The 27,275-nt window shown below is 45.3% G+C and overlaps 1 pseudogene; it reads right to left on the bottom strand.

Annotated features, from left to right (window-relative positions):
• Positions 1 to 963: 963 nt before the first annotated feature.
• On the bottom strand, positions 964 to 27,275 carry LOC125518290 (annotated as a pseudogene).

Here is a 27,275-nt window from a genome sequence, read left to right as displayed (position 1 = left end):
GGTTCCTCCTTCATGAGGCCCACGTCCCCGACGAACAGGTCAATGGCGCACAGATCCTTCACTGAACCGAATGTTGCAACGACGCTGTCCAAGACCGGTCCCTCCTTCGAGAGGCACACCCACCATGGCGGACCGGTCCTTAGTGTATAGGTCCATGGCATCGCCGGCGCACAGGTCACTCTTTCACGTAGTACCAGCCCAAGGCGATGCGGCCTTTGCGACACCACTTTCCACGGCCCTGTGAGGCGGCGCCTTTGCCTTGGCAGACCGCCAAATACTTGGCGTCTAGCCAAGATGTGGCGCCAACCACCCCGGCCACGCCAATATGAGCGTGTGTCCGTTAGTTTTTACACTGACGCCGGTCTCCCAAACCGTTACTCCCGCAAGGCGTAGCCTCTTGAACACCCCGATGAAGCAACAGGTCATCAAGAAGTCTAAGCCGACCGCGACCCATGCTACCCCAACACCAACTACTCCAACGCCGCCAAGACCGACGAGGCACGACGGCCAAGGCAGGCGCGGCCACCGCTAAGGCCTCGTCACTTGCGGCGCGTGTACCGACGAGGACACGGGCTCTGCCGCTGCCCACACATACATCACCATCATCACGCATGGAGGACGAGAAGCGAAGACGACGAAGACGACCACATAGCTTAATCGGAGGTATCTCGCGGAGCAACCCGCGGGAATAATTAACCGGGAGCCTTCCGAGGCCCCGGGAACCAGGAGACTGCAATCGCCATAGTCAGGCTGGCCGCGCTAGTAGGCCACGGAGCGCACTTTTTCTTTACGGGATCTTGTACTTTTGTTTCTCCAATGAGATTAATGAAATACTCATTTCCCGTATCCTTTTCTTTGTATACTACTGTACACTGGCACGCCTGCAATTTTTTATTTCCCCTGTCGTGTAAAGAGATAATAACACGATAACCATCGTTGTTTGTTATTATTTTTCGTGTCAAACAGATGGCAGCACCCTCCATTGTCGCGGTTGGAGAGGAGTTCTTGTTAGACGCGGTTACATAGCCACCCCCACTATAGCTGTGACTGAGTCAAAGGTGACGACTGCGGTGGCCAAATGCCAAATGAGGCTTCCACGATCAAACACTATGGTGCGACCGATGTCCCTCCGACCAGGAAAGGAGAGGTTCCAGCGGTGGGGGCTCGCCACTGCAAACATCAACATACACTTTGTCATTGAAACCATGTAAGTCACACTAGCAAGGATACCTCGAGCACCCTGCTTCATACAAGATCTCTGGGGCACCCATGTATCCTACTTGCATCTCCTCCTGGCCCCTATCTGTTCGGATGGCTGGTGCTCATAATGGACGCTCGCCCGAGCGGATGTCCTGTCGGGCGGATGGTGCTCAAGTACCCAGCTGCTTTTACGAGGCTATTTTTGGTAAGCAGAAAGTGTCGTTAGGTGATACAAGTGGTCCAGACACCATAATCCGGACATACAGCCGAGCATTGTGAGTCTCCTTTGAAGATGCCCTTACATCTTATCAAGGTTGACCAACAGAAATTTAAACTTCAGTAGTATAAGTTGAAGGATGTGCTTTGCTATGTACAAGAGAGTGCTTGCTAAACTGGTGAAATATATAGTGTATCTCTCATCTTAAATTCATCTGCTATTTTGAACGATGTTGGATCTACCGGTAACCATAAAACTTCTTTCATATGATTATGAACTATGTATAGATCCTCATTTTTGTATTTGAGGGACCTTAGGAGGTACTCCCTTCAATTTGGGAGGTTAAACCCTTCAAAAGTTAGTTATGCTGGTTATTATTTCAAGGGAAAAAGTGTATTTTTTGTCCTTGAATTCTCACAAAAGTTTACAAATCATCTCTCAACCAATCAAATCGGATATTTTCGTCCCACGTAATGCTTCGAGCGGTTTTAATCTACCGTGGACACCCGATTTTGACTAATACTGCTGACGTGGCCTATTTTCACTAGTAGAAAACAGGGCTATGGTCCAGGCCGGGTCAGCCCATTAGTCCCGGTTCAGTCTAGAACCGGGACGTCAGCCCAGGGGGCCGGCCGGGCCACGTGGGCCATTGGTCCCGGTTCATCTGGACCTTTTGGTCCCGGTTTGTGGGATGAACCGGGACCAATGGGCCTCGCTCCTGGCCCACCACTATTGGTCCCGGTTGGTGGCTTGAACCGGGACCAAAGGCTCCCCTTTAGTCCCGGCTCATGTCACCAACCGGGACCAATGAGGTGCCTATATATACCCCCTCGCGCAAGAGCAGAGCACAGTGCTTTGTTTTTTCTGGCCGAGGGGGAGAGGGCTTTGTGGTGCTCTAGCTCACCTCCTATGCACATGAGGTGTTCGATGGAATGCCCAAGCCACACTACTTAACCTTTCTCCTTTCGAAGCTCGATCTCCAAACTCCATTTTTCTCGAGATTTGTCTAGATTTAGCGGTCCGTCACGCCCCGTCCCCGTCTTCACCGCCGTCGATCACCCGCGCCGATCTCATCACCGATACCACCGTGGTGAGCCTCTTGTTCTTATCTTCTTTCTGAAAGGAAAAATATTCTTACTTGTATGTTTAGATAGATACTTGTATCATTTTCTTACATTTATTATTGCATCTTATATAGTGCGATGGTTTTGGTATCCGCCCCCGTCGGCCCTCGTCCTGTCTATGATTCGGATGTGGTATATATATTATCTTTATAACTATTGGTTCATTTATTGTTTATGAAAATTATGCCGACCAACGTGACATAGATTTTATTTATCTAGGATGTATGTGAATCGGAAATGCCAACCGACCCTATTGTCGAGAGGTTAAATTTAGTTGAAGAAGAAAACAATTTGTTAAAGGAAAAAATAAAAAAAATTGAGGAGGAGAAGATGATATTGGAGTTGCATGTTGCGGATGTCATCGATGATCACAAGATCAAGATGGATGCAATGCGCTTGAAGATTAGAAAGATTAGAAAATATGCCATTCATACCGAGGCTTGGTATCATTATGCCGTTGGATCAATTGTTACCTTGGTTGCGATTATGATCGCATTTGTTTTCGCATTGAAATGTTTTACATAGTTTCAATGTATGGTTTAATTAATTAGATGCTCTGGAGAGCTAGCTATATGTTGTTAGATGAGAACTATGTATGCACTTTGGTTTTAATGTGATGATGAACTTCTATTAATTTGGACACTTAATTATATATAATGCACGCAGATGAACCGGCAATGGATGTACGATGACAGACACACCCGCGAGTACATTAAGGGCGTGCATGAGTTTCTCGATGCGGCTGAGGCAAACAAGCAGAATGGTTTTATGTGTTGTCCATGCACTGAATGTGGGAATACGAGGTCTTACTCTAACCGGAAAATCCTTCACTCCCACCTGCTTTACAAGGGTTTCATGCCACACTATAATGTTTGGACGAGGCACGGAGAAATAGGGGTTATGATGGAAGACAGCGAAGAAGAAGAGTACGATGACAACTATGTGCCCCCTGAATACGGTGATGCTGCAACGGGGGGAGCTGGTGAAGATCAAGAGGAACCAGACGATGTGCCCAATGATGCTGCCACGGGTGAAGCTGCTGAAGATCAAGAGGAACCAGACGATGTGCCCGATGATGATGATCTCCGCCGGGTCATTGTCGATGCAAGGACGCAATGCATTAGTCAAAAGGAGAAGCTGAAGTTCGATCGCATGTTAGAGGATCACAAAAAAGGGTTATACCCCAATTGCGAAGATGGCAACACAAAGCTCGGTACCGTACTGGAATTGCTGCAGTGGAAGACAGAGAATGCTGTGGCTGACAAAGGATTTGAGAAGCTACTGAAAATAATGAAGAAGAAGCTTCCAAAGGATAACGAATTGCCCGACAGTACATACGCAGCAAAGAAGGTCGTATGCCCTCTAGGATTGGAGGTGGAGAAGATACATGCATGCCCTAATGACTGCATTCTCTACCGCGGTGCATACAAGGATCTGAACGCATGCCCGGTATGCGGTGCATTGCGGTATAAGATCAGACGAGATGACCCTGGTGATGTTGACGGCGAGCCCCCCAGGAAGAGGGTTCCTGCGAAGGTGATGTGTTATGCTCCTATAATATCACGGCTGAAACGTCTGTTCAAAAACGAAGAGCATGCCAAGTTGATGTGATGGCACAGTGAGAACCGAAAGAAAGATGGGAAGTTGAGAGCACCCGCTGACGGGTCGCAGTGGAGAAAAATCGAGAGAAAGTACTGGGATGAGTTTGCAAAGGACCCAAGGAATGTATGGTTTGCTTTAAGCGCGGATGGCATTAATCCTTTCGGGGAGCAGAGCAGCAATCACAGCACCTGGCCCGTGACTCTATGTATGTATAACCTTCCTCCTTGGATGTGCATGAAGCGGAAGTTCATCATGATGCCAGTTCTCATCCAAGGCCCTAAGCAACCCGGCAACGACATTGATGTGTACCTAAGGCCATTAGTTGAAGAACTTTTACAGCTTTGGAATGGAAACGGTGTACGTACGTGGGATGAGCACAGACAGGAGGAATTTAACCTTAAGGCGTTGCTGTTCATGACCATCAACGATTGGCCCGCTCTCAGTAAACTTTCAGGACAGAAAAACAAAGGATACCACGCATGCACGCACTGTTTAGATGACACTAAAAGTATATACTTGGACAAATGCAGGAAGAATGTGTACCTGGGCCATCGTCGATTTCTTCCGACCAACCATCAATGTCGAAAGAAAGGCAAGCATTTCAAAGGCGAGGCAGATCACCGGAAGAAGCCCGCCATGCGCACCGGTGATCACGTGCTTGCTATGGTCAATGATTTACACTACGTAATCTTTGGAAATGGTCCCAGTGGACTAGCTGTTCCGAATGACGCTGAGGGACACGCACCCATGTGGAAGAAGAAATCTATATTTTGGGACCTACCCTACTGGAAAGACCTAGAGGTCCGCTCCTCAATCGACGTGATGCACGTGACGAAGAACCTTTGCGTGAACCTGCTAGGCTTCTTGGGCGTGTATGGGAAGACAAAAGATACACCTGAGGCACGGGAGGACCTGCAACGTTTGCACGAAAAAGACGGCATGCCTCCAAAGCAGTATAAAGGTCCTGCCAGCTACGCTCTTACGAAAGAAGAGAAAGAAATCTTCTTTAAATGCCTGCTCAGTATGAAGGTCACGACTGGCTTCTCGTCGAATATAAAGGGAATAATAAATATGCCAGAGAAAAAGTTTCAGAACCTAAAGTCTCATGACTGCCACGTGATTATGACGCAACTGCTTCCGGTTGCATTGAGGGGGCTTCTACCGGAAAACGTCCGATTAGCCATTGTGAAGCTATGTGCATTCCTCAATGCAATCTCTCAGAAGGTGATCGATCCAGAAATCGTACCAAGGCTAAGGAGTGATGTGGCGCAATGTCTTGTCAGTTTCGAGCTGGTGTTCCCACCATCCTTCTTCAATATCATGACGCACGTCCTAGTTCATCTAGTCGACGAGATTGTCATCCTGGGGCCCGTATTTCTACACAATATGTTCCCCTTTGAGAGGTTCATGGGAGTCCTAAAGAAATATGTCCGTAACCGCGCTAGGCCAGAAGGAAGCATCTCCATGGGCCATCAAAGAGAGGATGTTATCGGGTTTTGTGTTGACTTCATTCCTGGCCTTAACAAGATAGGTCTCCCTAAATCGCGGTATGAGGGGAGACTGACTGGAAAATGCACTCTTGGAAGAGACTCAATAATATGCATGGACGGATATTCTTGGTCTCAAGCACACTACACAGTTCTACAGAACTCTACCTTGGTGACCCCGTATGTCGATGAACACAAGAACAGTCTGCGCTCCAAACACCCGGAGCAGTGCGATGACTGGATTACATGTGAACACATCAGGACTTTCAGCAGTTGGTTGGAAACACGTCTTAGAGGTGACAACACTATTTGTGATGAGTTGTACTTGTTGTCCAGGGGACCATCTTTGACTGTATTGACTTACAAAGGATACGAGATAAATGGGAATACATTTTACATGATCGCCCAAGATCAAAAGAGCACCAACCAAAACAGCGGTGTCCGCTTTGATGCAGCAACCGAGAGCGGAAAGGATACATATTATGGTTACATAATGGACATATGGGAACTTGACTACGGACCTGATTTTAAGGTCCCTTTGTTTAAGTGCAAATGGGTCAATCTGTTAGGCGGCGGGGTACAGGTAGACCCACAGTACGGAATGACAACAGTGGATCTGAAAAATCTTGGGTACACTGACGAACCGTTCGTCCTAGCCAATGATGTTGCACAGGTTATCTATGTGAAGGACATGTCTACCAAACCGAGAAAAAGAAAAGATAAGGAAGCGAATACATCATACGATGAGACAAAGCGCCACATAGTTCTTTCAGGAAAAAGGGACATCCTGGGAGTGGATGGCAAGACAGACATGTCTGAAGATTATGAAAAGTTTCATGAAATTCCTCCCTTCAATGTCAAGGCTGACCCAAGCATCCTGATAAACAATGAAGATTATCCATGGTTACGGCGCAATAAGCAAATGACACAAGCGAAGAAAAAGTGAAGACTTTCTCCTGCAACTTTGCAACACACGAACATGCTACCATTGTCCGTTTTGTACATGCACATGCTATGTGGGTGAAATTATGATACCATCCCAACTTTCAACTTTTTCAGAATTCATTTGAAATGCTTCCATGTCTTATGGTTCGGCCCTCGTAATACCATGACCATTAGTCCCTGGCCCATGCCAACTTTTAACTTTCAACTTTCAACTTTCTAAAACTAATGGCACTAACAGAAACTTTCAACTTTCATCTATTCTAATTTTTTTAGTAAGTTAATCACAAACTTGTGATTCAAACAATTTTCAAAGAATTCAAATTTTAACTATTCAAATTTGAAAACTAATGGCACTAACAGAAAGTTTATAATTTTTCTAAAATTAATGGCACTAACAGAAAGTTTATAATTTTGCTGACCTAAAATAAAAAAGAATTAAAAAATAAAGCAAAAACAAAAGGAAATTAATAATGCAGAAAGCAAAACAAAAAAACCGGAAAAAAATAAAAATAGCAACAATAAGTATTTTGTTGTAAGTAGAAACAAAATAAAATAAATAAAGAAACAAAGAAAACAAAAAACAAAAAGTGTTTTCAAATTTGAAAAAATGGCACTAACAGATAGTTTATAATTTTTCTAAAACTAAAAGCAAAAAGAATTAAAAAATAAAGAAAATAAATAATGCAGAAAACAAAACAAAAAATTGGAAATAAAAATAAAAATAGCAACAATAAGTATTTTGTTGTAAGTAGAAACAAAATAAAATAAATAAAGCAACAAAGAAAACAAAAAACAAAAAAGTGTTTTCAAATTTGAAAACTAATGGCAATAACAGAAAGTTTATAATTTTTTCTAAAACTAAAAGCAAAAAGAATTAAAAAATAAAGCAAAAAACAAAAGAAAATAAATAATGCAAAAAACAAAACAAAAAACTGGAAAAAAAATATTTTTATAGTAAAGTTAATCACAAATTTGTGATTCACACAAATTTTAAAGAATTCAAATTTTAACTATTCAAATTTGAAAAGTAATGGCACTAACAGAAAGTTTATAATTTTTCTGACCTAAAAGAAAAAAGAATTAAAAAATAAAGCAAAAAACAAAAGGAAATAAATAATGCAAAAAACAAAACAAAAGAGTAGAAAAAAATAAAAAAATTGCCACCTATTTGGCCACCACAGCCTAAATACGACTAGAAACCCAACATGGGCCAGGATTCAGGCCCGCAGAAGGCCCAATAGGCCCACAAGCAAAGCAGTGTCAGATTAGGCCCATAGGCCTGCAGTTTAGAGGAGTTCGAGTGGGAGGAGGCAGCAGAGCTTATAAACAGGTGTTCGGCGCTGTCAACTAGCGAGGTGGGACTAAACTTTTGGGCGCGGGGCTGCACAAGGCCATTGGTTACGGTTGGTGGCACCAACCGAGACTAAAGGGGGCATTGGTCACGGTTGGTGGTTGGTGGCACCTACCGGGGCTAAAGGGGTGCATTAGTCCCGGTTGGTGCCACCAACCGGGACCAAAGGCCTGGCTATATATACAACACTTGTCAAAATTTTCATTCAGTTCCTCAACTCCCCGCCGCCGACGCCACCCTCTGCCCTGACGCCCTGCTCCTCGTCGTCGTCGCCCCGTCGCCGCCCGCGCCCCGCGTCGCCCCGTCGCCGCCCGCGCCCCGCGTCCCCCCGACGCCGTCGCAGCCGCCCTCGACGCCATCTGCCCCGACGCCCTGCTCCTCGTCGCCGTCGCCCGCGCCCGTCGTCGCCGCCCGCGCCCCGCGTCGCCCCGACGCCGTCGCCGCCGCCCTCGACGCCATCTGCCCCGACGCCCTGCTCCTCATCGTTGTCGCATGCGCCCGTCGTCGTCGCCCCATCGCCGCCCGCGCCCCGCGTCGCCCCGACGCCGTCGCTGCCCCGACGCCGTCGCCGCCGCCCTCGACGCCATCTGCCCCGACGCTGGCGCCGCTCCCCTCTGTGAGCACCTGCCGCCATGCCCCTCTGCCCCGCCGGCGCCACCATGTTTTTTTCATATGTTGCAATATGTTTTTTTTTATTAGTTTATTTTTTTGTTCATATGTGATGTATATGTGTATGTGGCTATAATGTATATGTGTATGTGATGTATGTGGCTAGAATTTGCTAAATATATATGATTTTTTTAGGTTATTTTCATTTGTAGAAATTTTTTATGTATCTAGGAATATTTTTGTTCATAGATGATAGATGATCAAATGATGATTTTTTTGTTCATAGATGATAGATGGTCAAATGATGTTTTTTTTGTTCATAGATAATCATATGATTTTTTTAGGTTATTTTCATTTGCAGAAATTTTTGTTCATATATGGATATTTAGGGGGTCGAGGGTCGAGAACTAGTTTAGGGGGTCGAGGGTCGAGAACTAGTTTAGGGGGGTCGAGGGTCAAGAACGTCGGACATTCATGAGAGAGGCGGGGAAGAAGGGGAAGAAGAGGGAGAAGAAGAGGAAGAAGAATAAAAAGAGGAGAAGAAAGAATAGAGGAGAAGAAGTTCTTCTCCTCTATTCTTTCTTCTCTTCTTTTTTCTACTTCTTCTTCCTCTTCTTTTTTTATCGGGAACGAGGGTCGTCGAGGGGTCGAGGGGGGGGATGGCGAACATTCATGAGAGAGGCGGGGAAGAGGGAGAAGAAGAGGAGAGGAAGAAGAGGAAAAAAAAGAAGAGGAAGAAGAAGAATAAAAAGAGGAGAAGAAAGAATAGATGAGAAGAACTTCTTCTCCTCTATTCTTTCTTCTCCTCTTTTTATTCTTATTCTTCCTCTTCTTTTTTTTATCGGAAACGAGGGCATGTCGAGAGTGTCGTCGAGCGGTCGAGGGTCGGGAAACTAGGGTTTATCCGAAGAAGGAGAAGAAGAGAAGAGGAAGAAGAGGAGAAAAAAAAGAAAGGGAAAAAAGAGGAAGAAGAAGAAAAAAAAGAGGAGAAGAAGAAGGAATAGAGGAGAAGACTTTGTCAGTTCTTCTTCTCCTCTAGCTATTCCTTTCTTCTTCTCCTCTTTTTTCTTCTTCTTCTTCTTCTTCTTCTTCTTCTTAATTTTTATCGGGGGTTCGAGGGTTCGAGGGGCCGAGGATCGCCGAGGGGTCGAGAGAGGTTTCCTAGTGTCAAAGTATTGAAGAAATCCATGCCTTCATCATTAGCCGGAAGTAACCAGGGCATGTTGGTACGAAGTTCTGCAAAGTTGTTCTGGAATGGAGTCCCGGATAGAATAATCCGCCTTTTGGTACGAATTCAGCAAAGGACTTCCAAATAGCGATATTCGGAAGGCTCTTGCTGAACTTTGTAACAAAAAGCGAATTATCCTATCTGGGACTCTGTTCCAGAACAACTTTGAAGAGCCTCGTACCATCATGCACATGTTACTTTCGCCTAATGATGAAGACATGGTTTTGTTGAATCCTTTGACACTAGGCAACCTCCCGACCCCTCGACGATCCTCTCGAACATGAGAGGAAGAAGAGGGTCGTCTAGGGGTCGAGGGTTCCAGGATCGTCGAGGGTTCGAGGGGTCAAGGATCGCCGAGGGGTCAAGAGAGGTTTCCTAGTGTCAAAGTATTGAAGAAATCCATGCCTTCATCATTAGCCGGAAATAACCAGGGCATGTTGGTACGAAGTTCTGCAAAGTTGTTCTGGAATGGAGTCCCGGATAGAACAATCCGCCTTTTGGTACGAATTCAGCAAAGGCCTTCCAAATAGCGATATTCGGAAGGCTCTTGCTGAACTTTGTACCAAAAAGCGAATTATCCTATCTGGGACTCCGTTCCAGAACAACTTTGAAGAGCTTCGTACCATCATGCACATGTTACTTTCGCCTAAAAGACATGGTTTTGTTGAATCCTTTGACACTAGGCAACCTCCCGACCCCTCGGCTATCCTCTCGAACATGAGAGGAAGAAGAGGGTCGTCTAGGGGTCGAGGGTTCCAGGGTCGTCGAGGGTTCGAGGGGTCGAGGATCGCCGAGGGGTCGAGAGAGGTTTCCTAGTGTCAAAGTATTGAAGAAATCCATGCCTTCATCATTAGCCGGAAGTAACCAGGGCATGTTGGTACGAAGTTCTGCAAAGTTGTTCTGGAATGGAGTCCCGGATAGAATAATCCGCCTTTTGGTACGAATTCAGCAAAGGCCTTCCAAATAGCGATATTCGGAAGGCTCTTGCTGAACTTTGTACCAAAAAGCGAATTATCCTATCTGGGACTCCGTTCCAGAACAACTTTGAAGAGCTTCGTACCATCATGCACATGTTACTTTCGCCTAATGATGAAGACATGTTTGTTGAATCCTTTGACACTAGGCAACCTCCCGACCCCTCGGCGATCCTCCCGACTCCTCTATTCTTTCTTCTCCTCTTTTTTTTCTTCTTCCTCTTTTTTTGTCAGGAACGAGGGTCGTCGAGGGACATAGATGTAGTGTCGTCGTTGTCAATATATACCCCCTCCCGATAGCTTACTATGATTAGGTAACTAGTTCTACGTTTGGCCTAATATATCCATCTATCATTATTGAATAATAATTTGCCATGTTGTAAATATTTGTAGAAACTATGTGACACGCCCGAGACGAAGCAAAAGAAGCGTTGTTGAGGGACATAATCGCAGAAGGAAGTGATGCCATCTCGTTGTTTCTCAACGAAACCGATGGTCTGGAAGGAGAGGGTGAACAAGCTGGCTACGCTGACCTAATGCTGGTGCAAGAAGAAGAACAAGAGGACGGCTCCGGTGACCCAATGCCAGTGCAAGAAGGAGACCGTGATGACGGCTCCGGTGACCGAACCGAGTCCGGCCAGGTATATATATTAGTTAAGCCTGTGCTGACTAACTAGCTGATTGATGCATTCATTGTTTTGGTATGTACACATATTAATTAAGTCTTTGTTCTTTTTTCTAGCCCTCCGGATCGAGCACAACTTCGGTAAAGAGACGAGGCCCGAAGAAAAAGTTGAGCTCGGATGAAAAGTTTGAGATCATAGCAATCGCGCCCGACGGCCAACCGAATGAACCCCTCAGGACAAAGAGCGCATTTGTTGCTCGGTGCGGGGTTCTGGTTAGGGACAAGATCCCGATAAGCCTCCAGCAATGGTTTAAGCCAGCTACAGAAGACCCTGAGGTGTCTTATGTCATGATCTTTGGACTGAGCTGAAGTCAAATTTCACCCTACCGCCAGAGGATAATCCAGAGAACCCAGTTAAAGAGAAATTAATCAAGTCTTTTGCTCTTAAGAGGATGGCAGAACTATTCAGGAGGTGGAAGAAAGAGCTGAATAAGTTTGTCAAAAATAATGAGACACCAGAATTCAAGGGCAGATATGAGAAGATCAGAGATCACTGGCCCGCATTTGTGGCCCACAAGACATCGGAAAAGAGTAAGAAGATGTCGGCGACAAACAAGCAAAATGCTGCAAAGAAGAAGCTTCACCATCGCACGGGGTCAGGTGGCTACCTCGTAGCCCGGCCTAAGTGGTCCAAGACTGAGAATGATCTGGTTGATAAAGGGATTGAACCAGAGACAATTAACTGGCCAGACCGTTGCCGGACTTGGTTCTTCGGGGCTGGCGGAACCTTGGACCCTGTAACAGGGAAGTGCATTTGGACAAACGATCAAATGGACATACCAGTCAGGAAGCTTAAGCAGTATATCGAAGCAGCGCAGGAAGGGACGTTCTTTCCAGACAGAGAGAACGACGAGCTCACAATGGCCCTCGGGAATCCTGAGCACCCTGGACGGACACGAGGCACGCCAGGCTCCATTCCGTGGAAGGTTGGGTTTCCAGACGCAGGCGGTTACAAATCCCATGAGAGGAGGAAAAAAGTGCAGCAGACCCAAATGCAGGCGCTGCAAGCAAGGGTAGATGCGATAGAGGAACGAGAAGCAAATCGCAGCAAACGTACTGCCGAAGCCTCCCCCGAAGCTACCCCGCCATCTCAGCACAGAAGCAGCATGGCTTCCACTGAGCTGCTTTAGCCGGAGCATGCATTGACGGCTCCTGCCAGTTATTCGTGGATGCTATCACGGAGTCTCAAAATTGCCACCTTATGACGCAATGGATGAACTTGAAGGTCAAGGCGGCTGTTGGCTCTGTTTATCCTACTGAACCCGGCGCAAGTTTTCATTGCCGGCCGATTCCAGAAGGATATGCTAGGGTGATGGTGGATGAAATAACGGAGGGATTTGAGGACCTCCAGCTTGACCACCCTACCGGTGAAGGGGAGACTCGGGGTCTTCTCTGAAGACTCCATGCCTATGGCGGAAGGAGCTCATCAACCTTCTGAACTGGACGCCTCCGCCTCCTCCTCCGGCGAGTCAGGGCACTCTGCGTCCTCCACCGCCTCCTCCTCCGGCGAGTGACGATCAGGGCCCTCGGCCGGCTCCTTCTCCGGCGCGTGGCGGCACTCCGCCTCCTTCTCCGCCTGCACTGACGCGCCCGAGTAGCCAACCTCCTCCTCCGCCTCGTCAGCAAGGGCGGAAGAGACCTGCCGCCGCTCCAGCTGCTCCGGCGCGTCGTAGTCCTTCTCCTCCTCCTCGTAAGCAAGTAAAGAAGATAACCGCTCCGTCTGCTCGGTCGGCGTCTAGCAGTACAACCAGAGGCGGGAGGACATACAGATTCGGTCCTTCTCTGAAGACTCCAGAGAAGTTACCATACGAGAGGACCCCGGAGGAGAACGTGAAGATCGCGCGAACCGAAGTGGATGACTGGTTTCAAGGGTTGAAAGCAAAGAGACATCCACCTCCGGAGGAGAAGGTAGATCTGGTGAAAGTGAAGCGCACTCTGGCTGCCCTGGCAAAACCACCCAAGTCTCCACCGAAAGGCAACTATGAGCGCATTATTGCAAAGACATGGGCCGAAGCGGAGCGGTCGGGAAGTACAGTCAGTGATCAAAGGCTAAAAGAACGACGAGCAGCTGGGAAACAAATTGCCCAGCTCGGCGAACAAGCGAAGCAATCGTGCCCCCCCCTCAAGGTGCCTAGCGACATCATCGATCCGAGGATGGTGCCCAGTTATGACAATGTTGACGATTACCTGCCTGACGATGTATATTATGATCCCATGGAGGTGCAGATACACAGATACGAGTACGGGAAGCCTCTCGTCAAAGATGAAAAATCTTTAACAACGATGATGCGAAGATTACATGATTGGTACTTGAAAATCTGCAGAGAGTCTGGGGGAGGAGTAATTTGTATGCGAGAGTTAAACCGGAGCATGACCTCGTTGGAATTGAACTGTTGCATATTCCATTTGAGGAGTTCTATCAGTTTTTCAATCAATTGGCCCTCGATAAAACAACGATCACCTGCTACTGTCTGTAAGTACTACTACTTGTGTCATTAAGTCTCTCTATATAGCTCATCTCTTTCATTGCATGTATTTATAATTATCCTCACTATATTATGCAGAATGAAGATCGCTGAATTGAAGAAAAGACAAATCGGTGATATTGGGTTCGTTAACACATATCTCATAGATGCAACTGAGGTTCAACATCGTCCCGGAGATACCGAGGCCAACTTGCTACGATCATTCAAAAAAATGAAAACAAAGATATAATACTCTTTCCTTACAACTTCAAGTGAGTGTTACTGTCTTGTGCATATTCGGTTTCCCTTATATATTAGTCCAGGTTATAGTAATGTAATTGATGAGTTATGCATGCGTGTGCAGTTTCCACTATATTCTCCTAGAGATTAGGCTTGAGCAGGGAGTAGTAACCGTCTTGGACTCTAAACGAAAAGATCCCCAGGAGTATGCGGACATGACTGAAATCCTCAAGAAGTAAGCTAAATCGATCATTATCCACCATATCAGCAACTTTGTTCATTTCCTGATACCAAGTAATTGTTTTCTTTGTCCGGAAGGGTTTGGAGAAAATTCACCAGAAAAGTTCCGGGACTGCCGAAGGAGCTGGAATTTAGACACCCGAAAGTAAGTACTATAGTAGCATGTTTCGCGCATCTCCTAGTGATTCAAGCGCTAGTTTCATCAATACCATTTAGCATTCTTGCTTATCAGTTTGATTGACCTCTATTTCTTATAAAGTGGTTGTGGCAGGAACAAGGGAATGATTTCTGTGGATACTACGTCTGCGAGTCCATCCGCCACACGACCTGTGAGCGGGGCGGGTACTCTGACGAACAATATGAAGTATGTAAATAACAACATTCACAATTTTATTTTATTACCATCATTTGTATTGAGTTTCATTCATTCATTCATATATATATATATATATATGTATTGACCCCCTTCTTCAAATTAGATGTTTCGGAAGCGGGATGAACTCCTAGCACCAGCTCGCATGCGAGCAATTCAAGAGGAATTGGCGGCATTCTTTCTTGACCAAGTGATCGCTGAAGACGGAGAATACTATGTGGACCATGAGTCCGTATGATTATATTTGTAAGAGATAATTATTGTATATATGTAGCCGGTAGTGTCGGATAGATATACGAGAACTTGTTGTTCGACCAATCTCTCGGAGAAGGAGAGGTGGTCGATATCACTTCTCTCTGTATGCATATATGTTCATGACGATCTTCTGTTTCCTTCGTTTGCTTTCTAGCTAACTAGCGTGTCTAGTCCTCTCTATACGTATGTATAGTACGTAGCGTCGACCAAGCACGGACGTAAGAGAGGACACTTCTCTCTATTAATTATAGCTAGCTAACACAATATATGAAACACCTAAATTAACCCCCCAAAACCCCCCACCCCCCCCCCCCCTTTCAAAAAAAACAAAAACCCTAGCCACAGAAATGCTGACGCGTGGATGCCTATTGGTCCCGGTTGGTGCCACCAACCGGGACCAAAGGGTCTCCTGCCTGGGCTCTGCGCACTGCCCATGTGGAGGCCCATCAGTCCCGATTCTGGATTGAATCGGGACTAAAGGGTCGGGGCATTAGTACCGACACTTTAGTCCCGGTTCGGGAACCGGGACTAAAGGCCCTTACGAACCGGGACTATAGGCCCTTTTTCTACCAGTGTTTTGACCTCTAGGTGTTGGGCAACGTAGTAATTTCAAAAAAATTCCTACGCACACGCAAGATCATGGTGATGCATAGCAACGAGAGGGGAGAGTGTGATCTACGTACCCTTGTAGATCGACAACGGAAGCGTTTGGTTGATGTAGTCGTATGTCTCCATGGCCCGACCGATCAAGCACCGAAACTACGGCACCTCCGAGTTCTAGCACACGTTCAGCTCGATGACGATCCCCGGACTCCGATCCAGCAAAGTGTCGGGGAAGAGTTCCGTCAGCATGACGGCGTGGTGACGATCTTGATGTACTACTGGCGCAGGGCTTCGCCTAAGCACCGCTACAATATTATCGAGGACTATGGTGGCAGGGGGCGCCGCACACGGCTAAGAATATGATCACGTGGATCAACTTGTGTTCCTCTGGGGTGCCCCTGCCTCCGTATATAAAGGCTCAAGGGGGGGGGTGCGGCCGGCCTAGGAGAGGCGTGCCAGGAGGAGTCCTACTCCCTCCGGGAGTAGGATTCCCCCCCCTCCCCCCAATCCTAGTTGGAATAAGATTCGCGGAGGGGGGAAAAGAGGAAGGGAGGCCGGCCCCCTCTCCTTGTCCTATTCGGACCAAGGGAGGGGAGGGGCGCGCGGCCCATCTCTGGCTGCCTCTTCTCTTTTCCACTAAGGCCCACTAAGGCCCATATATCTCCCGGGGGGTTCCGGTAACCTCCCGGTACTCCGGTAAAATCCCGATTTCACTCGGAACACTTCCGATATCTAAACATAGGCTTCCAATATATCAATCTTTATGTCTCGACCATTTTGAGACTCCTCGTCATGTCCATGATCACATCCGGGACTCCGAACAACCTTCGGTACATCAAAACTCATAAACTCATAATATAACTGTCATGGAAACCTTAAGCGTGCGGACCCTACGGGTTCGAGAACAATGTAGACATGACCGAGACACGTCTCCGGTCAATAACCAATAGCGGAACCTGGATGCTCATATTGGCTCCCACATATTCTACGAAGATCTTTATCGGTCAGACCGCATAACAACATACGTTGTTCCCTTTGTCATTGGTATGTTACTTGCCCGAGATTCGATCGTCGGTATCTCAATACCTAGTTCAATCTCGTTACTGGCAAGTCTCTTTACTCGTTCCGTAATACATCATCTCGCAACTAACTCATTAGTTGCAATGCTTGCAAGGCTTATGTGATGTGCATTACCGAGAGGGCCCAGAGATACCTCTCCGACAATCGGAGTGACAAATTCTAATCTCGAAATACGCCAACCCAACATGTACCTTTGGAGACACCTGTAGAGCACCTTTATAATCACCCAGTTACGTTGTGATGTTTGGTAGCACACAAAGTGTTCCTCCGGCAAACGGGAGTTGCATAATCTCATAGTCATAGGAACATGTATAAGTCATGAAGAAAGCAATAGCAACATACTAAACGATCGGGTGCTAAGCTAATGGAATGGGTCATGTCAATCAGATCATTCACCTAATGATGTGATCCCGTTAATCAAATAACAACTCTTTGTCCATGGTTAGGAAACATAACCATCTTTGATTAACGAGCTAGTCAAGTAGAGGCATACTAGTGACACTCTGTTTGTCTATGTATTCACACATGTATTATGTTTCCGGTTAATACAATTATAGCATGAATAATAAACATTTATCTTGAAATAAGGAAACAAATAATAACTTTATTATTGCCTCTAGGGCATATTTCCTTCACTAGGACACTTAATTTATCAAAGGATCATCCCGTGGAAGAGTAGGGTTGTATGGAGCAGGGTCCTCCTTGTCACCGGTGTTTCTGGCAGCCCATAACTGGGTAGTTGCTTCTACCATAGGAGTTGTTGGATTTCCCTAGAAAGGAAGGGTGATGTAGCATAGAAGCAAAGTATTTATCTCAATAGAGAATCAAGGTTTCATCGAACCGGTGGGAGGTTCAAACTAACAAGATAAAAATCACATGCATATAGACAAAATAAAATGCTTGGACCCAACAATGCAAGTGAGTTGTCAAGCCCCTTGTCTTGCTAGTTACATGATTAAAAGTAAATAGATAGTTAGGTAGTTGTATAGTAGAACGATAAATAATAAAGGAAAATAAAAAAGCATTTTGTGTAGATGAAAGTATTAATGATGAATGGACCTAGGGGCCTTAGGTTCACTAGAGGTATCTGTATCGAAAGAAGGAAAATGACATGGTAACATATTATTGTTGTGAAATTGACAAGAATAGAAATCTTTATGATTATAATCATCCATGGAATAAATCTCATATAGTCATTACATCCATGGTAAGTATACCATTAATTCAAAAGCATTTGCTACTATTCCTCCATCCCAAGATCACTATTTTTATACGTCTCCAACGTATCTATGATTTATGAAGTATTCATGTCATGTTTATGGTTTTGGTGCACTTTTACATTATTTTTATGGACTAACTTATTAATCTAGTGCCCAGTGCTCCTTTTTTGCATGTTTTTTGTTTCGCAGAGAAACCATACCAAAGTCCAAACGCAATAAAAATTCACGGAGATTTTTTATGAAATATATGTGATTTTGACAGGAAGAATCAACACAAGGCGGTGCTAGAGGGCCCTACAAGCCACATGGGCACGACCTATCCCCCTGGTCGTGCCCAGGTGTCTTTTGGGCACCTCACAGGTCAATTGATGCCCTTCTTTGGCCGTAAGAAAGATAATTTTCGGATAAAAATTCCCTCAAAATTTCAGCTCCATCGGAGTTACGGATCTCTGGGAATTTAAGAAAAGGTTTCCATCAGAAACAGGGTCTCAGAAAATAGAAGAAAACAGAGATCCAAGGAGGCCAAGGGACAGAGGGAGAACCTCTCCCCGTCTAGGTGGGAGGCCATGGGAACCTCTCGCCATCTAGGGACAGAGGGAGAACCTCTCTTCCCCTATCTCTCAGTGGCGCCGGAGTGCCACCAGTGGAACCATCGCCGCATAGATCGTCTTCATCAATATCACGATCCGCATCACCTCCCTCATCTTTTTTCAGCGGCTCACTCTCCCGCACAACACTATAATCCCCTACTTGAACATGGTGCTTTATGCCACATATTATTATCCAATGATGTGTTGCCATCCTATGATGTTTAAGTAGATTTATTTTGTCTTTTGGGTTGATTGATGATTTTCATTGGTTTGAGTTGTATGTTTTATTTTGGTGCTGTCCTATGGTTCCTTCCATGCCGTGTACACATGGAGGATTCCCGCTGTAAGGTGTTGCAATGCATTCATGATTTGCTTATAGTGTGTGGCTAGAGTGACAGAAGCTTACACCTGAGTAAGGGGTTGTTTCGTATGGGAGTAAAGGGGACTTGATACTTAATGCTATGGTTGGGTTTACCTTAATGATTTATAGTAGTTCGGGATGCTTGCTAGAGGTCCAATTATAAGTTCATATGATCCAAGTACGGAAAACATGTTAGCTCATGCCTCTCCCTCATATAAAATTGCAATAATTATTACCGATCTTGTTAACAATTGTCTAGGATAATTCCGCACACCGATCCATCAATATTCCACACTCACTATTTGTAATATATTATATTATATTCTAACTTTATTTAGGTAGCACCTATTTTTATATTTTAGCTCTCCGATATCATGCAAAGCTATCCTCTTTATACCCACAACGTAGTTTTATTTCTCGTTCCTAGATGAAATCAAACGCTTGGTATACATAGAGTTGCGGATTATCACTATCGCGCATGCTACGATGATTCTTGGCACTTGGCGACTATCACTATCGCGAATGCATCTCAAAGTATTAAGTTTACAAGAAACATAGTAACGCAATAAGCAAGATGACATAATGTAGACATAAGGAAATCTAGAAATAAGATTAAACACCGTTCTTTTATCCTTACTGGCAATAATACAATACATGTCTTCGTTCTTATTGTAACTGAATTAGACCACCAAAAGATTGAAGCCACTACAATGCACCACTCCCTCTGAAGAACTACTCATCAATCTTGGCCGGAGAAGACAAATAGATCACAAAGCATACATAGCTATTTAGTTACACAACAAAGAAACTTCAACAGATTCAATATGATTCAATGAACATTCCCAGCAAATATACCACAAAATTATAGCAGATTGATCCCAAGCATACAAGGAAGAAGGGAACATAATATTGAAGATCCAAAACGGGAGAGAGAGAGAGAGAGAGGCATCTACCCCAAGTTCGGTTGATCGGATGACGATGGTGCTTATGCATGGCTCCCTTGTTGGAGGCGTTGCTTTTGGAGAACCTCATATTTGATTCTATGGTGGTTTTTGTGCTACTATTGTGAGTGATTAGCCATTGTGGCAGGGATTTTTATTTATTCCTTGTTCTTTGTTTAGAAGGTTGTGTGCATCCTCAATGTCCATTTGGCATTTTGTTGGTGTGGAGGCAGGGTATAATTTGTATCTTCACGATATTAATATATTCCCTTTGTCCCAAAATCTAGCTACAACTATGGAGTCGTTGGTACTAAAGGAGCTACTCACACATGGTCATAGAGGCAGCAAGGTTGATGAAGAGGCCTCCCTTCATAGTCCGGCAAAACTCCGGAACAGTGCTCCGGCTGGGATATCATCAGAACAGAGGCTTGAGGCCACGATACAATTGTTCTGAAGGTACGATAAATAATCCGGGTATTTATAGATATTTTTGGAGTTGAAATCAGGTCAGGGCAATAAATAGGGGGGCTTCTGGTGTTTCTTGTTGGCAAAATAAACGTGTTAAACCGGCAACATATTTTGACCTCCATAGATATAGAATTCCCACGGAACAGAAAAAACAAGTAGGAAATAGAAATTGGCATTGGGCACTAAATTAATAAGTTATTATAGAAAAATAATATAAATTTTTATAAAAAATTATATAAAAAGAGAACATAATAGTATTTGACGATCAAAAATTATATATATGTTTGAACGTATTAGTCGTGCCTTGTGGGCAGGATTAGTCAAAACTGGGTGTGCATGTCAGACTAACTTAGGGCAAAAAATATATGGTTTGATTTCGCTTTCTTAGAACTAATTAGGGCAATTCTAACCGATCCCTTAAAAATAGCAGAGTATCCGGCGGAAAAAAGTCCATTTTACTCCCCTCAACAAAGTCGTTGGTTCATGTAGCCCCCCGAAGTGTAAAATAGTTCATTTACTCCACTAACATTTCACAGGACCTAGCTGATCCCCTACATATAACAGAGTAAAATTATTATACTTCATTTGCATTTCATTTTCCGCCACCGAAACACATTTCTTTGCTTCTTTATTTGATTCATCAATGTTTTGATATATTGGAGTACATAATTCAACAATTGTTCGCTACGAGAGCAAGACCAAAAAAACAAGAACCACAATTCGACATTTTAAAAGATATCCAATTTTCGTAACTGCTCCCACTAGTTGGATTAATATCTTCTTTATGTCTTCATTGTTGATATGCGGCTTCTCGAGCTTGCACACTTTCTTTTCTTTCGATTCTAAAGTAGACAATTCTTTGCATCTAGTAATCTCATCAATTGTCTCATTTCTAGTCTCTGTTCTAGGAACAAGTGCACGAACATCCATCAATTTTCGTGCTATGAATAGATCAATATATTCTTCTTTGCGATATCGAAACTTGCATCCATCCTACACACAAAATTGAGCAAACAATGAGCTACCGAAATTGCGCTGAATCCGGTGAACAACCAAATCAAAAGAGGCACATACACCATCATTTTTGCACTTGAAGAACACACGTCCAGGATGTTGCCGCGTGGTTGAAACTCGGCGCACCACCTGCCGCGGACAGTCGTCGCACTATACGACCGGCAACAGCTAGCAGACGAGCCGCAGGGCCAGCGTTGACCCCGGGCGAAGTTCGGGCGTGTCTTCGCTGGCGAACCGCTGATGGGAGAGAATCGTGTGGCTAGAGGCGGAGGCGAAAGCTGCATGTGGCATGGAGGCGTTGCCGGAGTTGTGTGGGCTGGTTCCCGGTCAATCCATGACAAGGCGCAGCTCCCGGTTAGAGGAGTAAAACCAAATTTTTAGTCCTCTAACCGGTTTTAAGGGATCGGATAGAAATGCTGTGATGAACTGACATTTTTCACCCATTGCAGTTAATTTTGTGTTCTTCCAAGAATACTGGATTAGAAGATGGCATTCCAGTTGCTTTGTTCTATATTTGCACTCGTCATGAAATTTGGGGAGCGAACGCTAATTGCAGCAGGAGAGTACCTTCCATGTTCAAGCGCCTGTTTAAGCAACTAACTTGGGGTCACTGACATCTTGAAATGAGACTGAATCATTACAACTTCCTGCTGCGCCATAATGGACAATACCAGAGACACTAAAGACGTCAAGGAGAGTTTGTACAGTGACAGCTGCATTCAACTGGAAGAACAAAGAAACAGTGATAAATCAAAAAGGAGCTCCTCCATTTAGCAGTAGTTATGGTCTTTTCCTGGTAAAAATGTAAAATGCAGAAGTTCAGGCTTTAGCACCGTGCGTTGTTCTGTCAATGCGTATATCACATTCACGCCTCGAATACTGCCAATGTGAAACCTCGGTCCTGAAAAAAGATATGAGGTGAGACTGTATTCTTGACACTATATACCAAAGAAAAATAAATACGGATTTGCATCAAAGGACTGTGGGAATGGGAAACATTTGTGTTCTTCATCCTTAAACTGCTGAAACACTGCCATATTATCAGCTCTACTAGGTGCCCCTTGTGTCCTGTGTTGGTGGCAGGGCTCAGGGCTCAGTTAGAGGCAGTTCAGTACTCTACTAACTGCTAGTGCTAGCTCTTGGATGAAGTCTACTTGGGTTGGCTAACTCACCCGTTCTTTCATCTGCCCAATCTACAGGCAAGCAATTTGGATCAGAAACGGGAGGCCGAGACGGGACGAGAGACTCACCGTAGAGGTCAAGGAAGGGCTGGACAAGCCAGGGCCTGAAGTAACCGGAGGCCTGGAGCACGGTGTTCTCGGTGACGTACGACATGACGAGCCCGATGGACGGGCCGCGCCGGTTCACCCTGTCAACCTGCCACCGCAGACGGCCCATCCCGGGCAGCGCTGGCAGGGCTGTCGACGGTGAGCCATGTACTGGGAGCAACCAAGCTGGCAAGTTTTTTTTTTTTTTTGAAAAAGAGGTTATCCCCCGGCCTCTGCATCAGAAAAATGCATGCAGCCACTTTATTAAAAATCCGATAGAACAAAGTCTGGAGTGCAAAGTACTGCTCACAAAGCGCAGTAAAAATAAAAATACAAGTCTCAAAGCCACATCCGGCTTAACTAGGATCCACTAAGGACCAATCCTATGCAGTGATCGCCATCCAAACCGGTTGAAGAAAACCTGAGCTGTCATCTCTCATCGGTTGCACCCAGTAGCCAGCTGCTCCCTGGAGGCCGTAGGAGTGAGTAATGACCAAGTACGGATCCATGCCGTAGCCCGGAATATAACCTGCAAGAAATTAGTCATAGGTTTTCCGTTAAAAATTATATCATTCCTACAGTTCCATATAGCCAAATAAGTGCACACATTCTAATCCGAATATTACGCGCGAGATGTACATTCACTCCATCAAGCCACGTCCCAAACATCATCTCTGTGCTATTAGGAGGTGAAATATTAAAGGCTACATGCACCGATCTTCAAAGTAACTTCGCAAGCGGGCAATCAAGAAAAAGGTGTTGTATTGTTTCATCCTGATCACAATAGCAACACCTCGAGCTACCTACCTATCTCCGCCTGAGTAAGTTATCCTTGGTTAGGATCACTTGTTTGTGGACAAACCACATAAATATCTTAATTCGTAAGGGTACTTTAACTCGCCAAATATGGAGCGATCGCGGGATTGGGCCAGAGTTGCTGAGTTATAAGTACATAGACTTGACTGTGAACAAACCATTATTCGTGAGCTTCCATCTAAAAGAATCCTCCTCACCGGAGGGGTGTACCTCCATTAGCCGCCTCACTAAGTGCAGCCAAGAGTTCCAGCATTCCCCAACTAAAGATCTCCTGAACTGGATATTCAAGGATACTGTCTGCAACACCATTGCCACGTACTCTTCCTTACGTTGAGAAATATGATACAGAGACGGATACTGGAGAGCTAGCGGCCTATCACCTAACCATGTATCCTCCCAAAACCTTATTGTTGAGCCGTCTCCAACATTATACTGCACCCTATGAAAGAAAGTATCCTTCACTCGCATGAGTCCCTTCCAAAAGGGTGAATCATTAGGTCTGACAGTAACCTAGGCTAGAGTTTTGGAGTGTAAATACTTGTTGCGTAGAATCTGGGCCCACATTCCTTCGGAATGCAGCGATAGTCGGTATAACCACTTACTCAACAAGCATTTATTTTTCACCTCGAGGTTTTCAATCCCAAGACCCCCCGGTCCTTCGGTCGACAAATAATATCCCATCTTGTAAGGCGATATTTTGTCTTAACCTCGTCTGATTGCCAAAAGAATCGAGATCGATAGAAGTCTAATCTCTTGCGTACCACTTTGGGTACTTCGAAAAAAGACAAGAGGAACATCGGCATGCTCGTGAGTACCGAATAATTAATACTAGCCGTCCTCCATATGACATAAGCTTACGCTTCCAGCAGCTAAGTTTCTTCTCGGATCGATCCTCGATACATTTCGATTCTTTATTAGTCAATTTCCTATGATGTATTGGAATGCCAAGATAACTAAAGGGTAGCGATCCCAGTTCACAACCGAATAGTTGCTTGTATTCTTCTTGGTCCTCTTTGGCCCTTCCAAAACAGAAAAGCTCACTTTTGTGGAAATTGATCTTCAGCCCCGATAATTGCTCGAAAAGACATAGGATGAGTTTCATGTTACGAGCTTGAGCAAGGTCATGTTCCATAAATAATATAGTGTCATCTGCATATTGTAAGATGGATACCCCCCCCCCCCCCCCCCCCCCCCCCCCCCCCCCCGTCCACCAAATGGGGGACTAATCCACCAATCAGCCCATTTTCCTTGGCCCGGCCTATGAGTACTGTCAACATGTCTGCCACAATATTAAACAGTATTGGGGACATTGGGTCACCCTGCCTCGGGCCCTTATGCGTTTGAAAATAATGGCCAATATCATCATTAACCTTTATTCCAACACTGCCTTTCTGGACAAAAGAATCCACCTGATTCGTCCAGGACTCATTGAAACCTTTCATGCGCATAGCTTGTTGTAAAAAAGGCCACTTGACCTTATCGTACGCCCTCTCAAAATCCACTTTGAATATCACTCCATCGAGTTTCTTTGAGTGGATTTCATGTAAGACTACTACCCCTTCTAGTATGTGTCTTCCAGGCATAAAGGCAGTTTGACTTGGTTGCACCATCGAGTGTGCCGCCTTTGTCAGCTGGTTGGTGGCCACTTTTGTAAAGATTTTGAAACTGACATTCAATAAGCATATGGGTCTGAATTGTTCGATGTGGATAGCCTCCTCCTTTTTAGGTAGAAGAGTGATCATGCCAAAATTCAAATGGAACAATTGAAGATGGCCATTAAAAAGATCATGAAACATAGGCATAAGATCATCTTTCACAATATGCCAACATTTCTTATAAAATTCTGCCGGGAACCCGTCTGGTCCCAGTGCCTTGTTTGGTTTCATTTGATCTATCGCCTTGAACACCTCCTTCTCAGTAAAAGAAGCAGACATGATCTCATTCTCCTCTGACTGCAACTGAGGGATATCAGCCCGTACACTCTCATCCAGAGTCACGGTGTTATCTTTCGGAGGACCAAACAACTGCTTGTAATAGTTGAGATATACGGCTTCAAATTCTCATGTCCAACAACCGTTGCCTCATCCTGTTCTAGCTGAATGATTTTTTTCTCCTATGCTTGCCATTCGCAATCATATCAAAAAAATTGTGTATTGTCATCCCCTTTTACCACCTTAAGAACTTTGGCACGCAATGCCCACTTCATCTCTTCTTCTCTAAGTACCGAACGTAATTTGGCCTCGGCTTCCGACTTGCAAGCTTGCTCAGTCGGGTCCAGCAAATTTGTTTCCGCCCGTATATCTAGCGTCTGAATTAACTGGAGCAACCTCTCCTTCTCTTTTTTTATAGATCCCACTCTCATTTTTAGCCCAACCCCTCAGGAATTGTCTTAGGTGTCTGATTTTGTTCTGCCAGCGTTCCATGCTAGATGTGCCATGCACTGGTTTAGCCCACTCTCTTGCCACCATCTCGATAAAATTCGCTTTTTCGAACCAACTTAATTCAAACGAGAAAATATTTTTATTACCAATATGTGTGGCGCTCCCTGAATCAACTAACATGGGTGTGTGGTCTGTGATCGCCCGTTGCATCGTGTGCACCGACACTAAGGGGTACTTCTGTTCCCATTCCACACTCGCCAGAACCCTATCGAGCTTCTCGTACGTAGGAGTAGGAAGAGAATTTGCCCAGGTAAATTGTCTTCCTGAGAGTTCAATCTCCCTATGGTTAAGACTCTCAATGATCATATTGAACATAAAAGACCACCGTCCATCAAAATGATCATTGTTCTTTTCTTCCTTCCTCCTAATGATATTAAAATCACCTCCTGCCAGAATTGGCAATCTTTCATCTCCACAAATCCGTACCAGATCTGCTAAGAACTCCGGCTTAAACTCTGGTTGAGCGGCCCCATATACTGCCACTAAGGCCCAACGGAACCCATCCAATTTGGACCTAACCCTGGACTTCACCGTATATTCTCCTCTTACTACATTTATAATCTCAAGGGTTTCACATTTCACTCCCAAGAGGATCCCACCGGATCTCCCTCTTGGCGGAAGGCAGTGCCAATCAAAGGCCACTCCCTCTGTAAGTGAGCCTAAGAATTGTGGCGTGAAGTTATCTCTACCCGTCTCCAGAAGAGCGATAAACTCTAGTTTATCCTCTAAAGTTGTTTCTGCAAGGAACCGTTGCTTACCCAAGTCTGCCAGACCTCTGCTATTCCAAAAGATCCCTTTCATAAATCATCATGAATTTTTTTCTTGATTTTCACTCTCGCACTCCTACGGACCGCCGGCGCTGGATAGACCTTCCTCTTCCACGGTCGTTTAGGTTTTTTCAATCCCGGCTTGTCCGCATCAGGAGCCATTACTTCCGGTGACCCCCCCCCCACATTCGTAAATGCCTCGCTTGGCAGCGTAGTATCTACCTCTCCTGCCTCCTCATCGACCTCCGATGCAGGCATCATCTCATCACAAAAATTCACTAGTATGGGGACACTCAAGCTATGAATCTCGGCATCAGACATAGGTTTAACCGCCGCTAACTGACGAATCAACTCAGAGGCTCTTTCAGCCTCTAGGTCTAAGATGTCATTAACTGAATTAACAATTTCGACCCCATTTGCCCATAGCGAGATTCCTATGTCATGTGCTCTACTCATAATCTCATGTTCAGAAAAGTGCAAAATAGAGCAATGCTTATTAACCGACATACCTGTCTGGGCCTCGACGTCCCTAAGCTTGGCGGCTCTCATCGCGCGCCCAAGCTGAAAGTCATCGGCGTCCGGTTGACCCTTGACCCTAGCACCGACACGCCTGCCAGAAAGTGTCGGGTCCGGGTGGCCGCCGAACGCGATCACCTCCTCGGTGGACCGCGAGCCCTGCAAGACCTCCTCGGTGGATCGCGAGCCCTGCAT

This window comes from Triticum urartu, chromosome 7 (assembly GCF_003073215.2).
Source record: "Triticum urartu cultivar G1812 chromosome 7, Tu2.1, whole genome shotgun sequence".
NCBI lineage: Eukaryota > Viridiplantae > Streptophyta > Magnoliopsida > Poales > Poaceae > Triticum > Triticum urartu.
The sequence above is the reverse complement of the archived record's forward strand: the minus strand, read 5'-3'. Positions and strand labels throughout refer to the sequence as shown.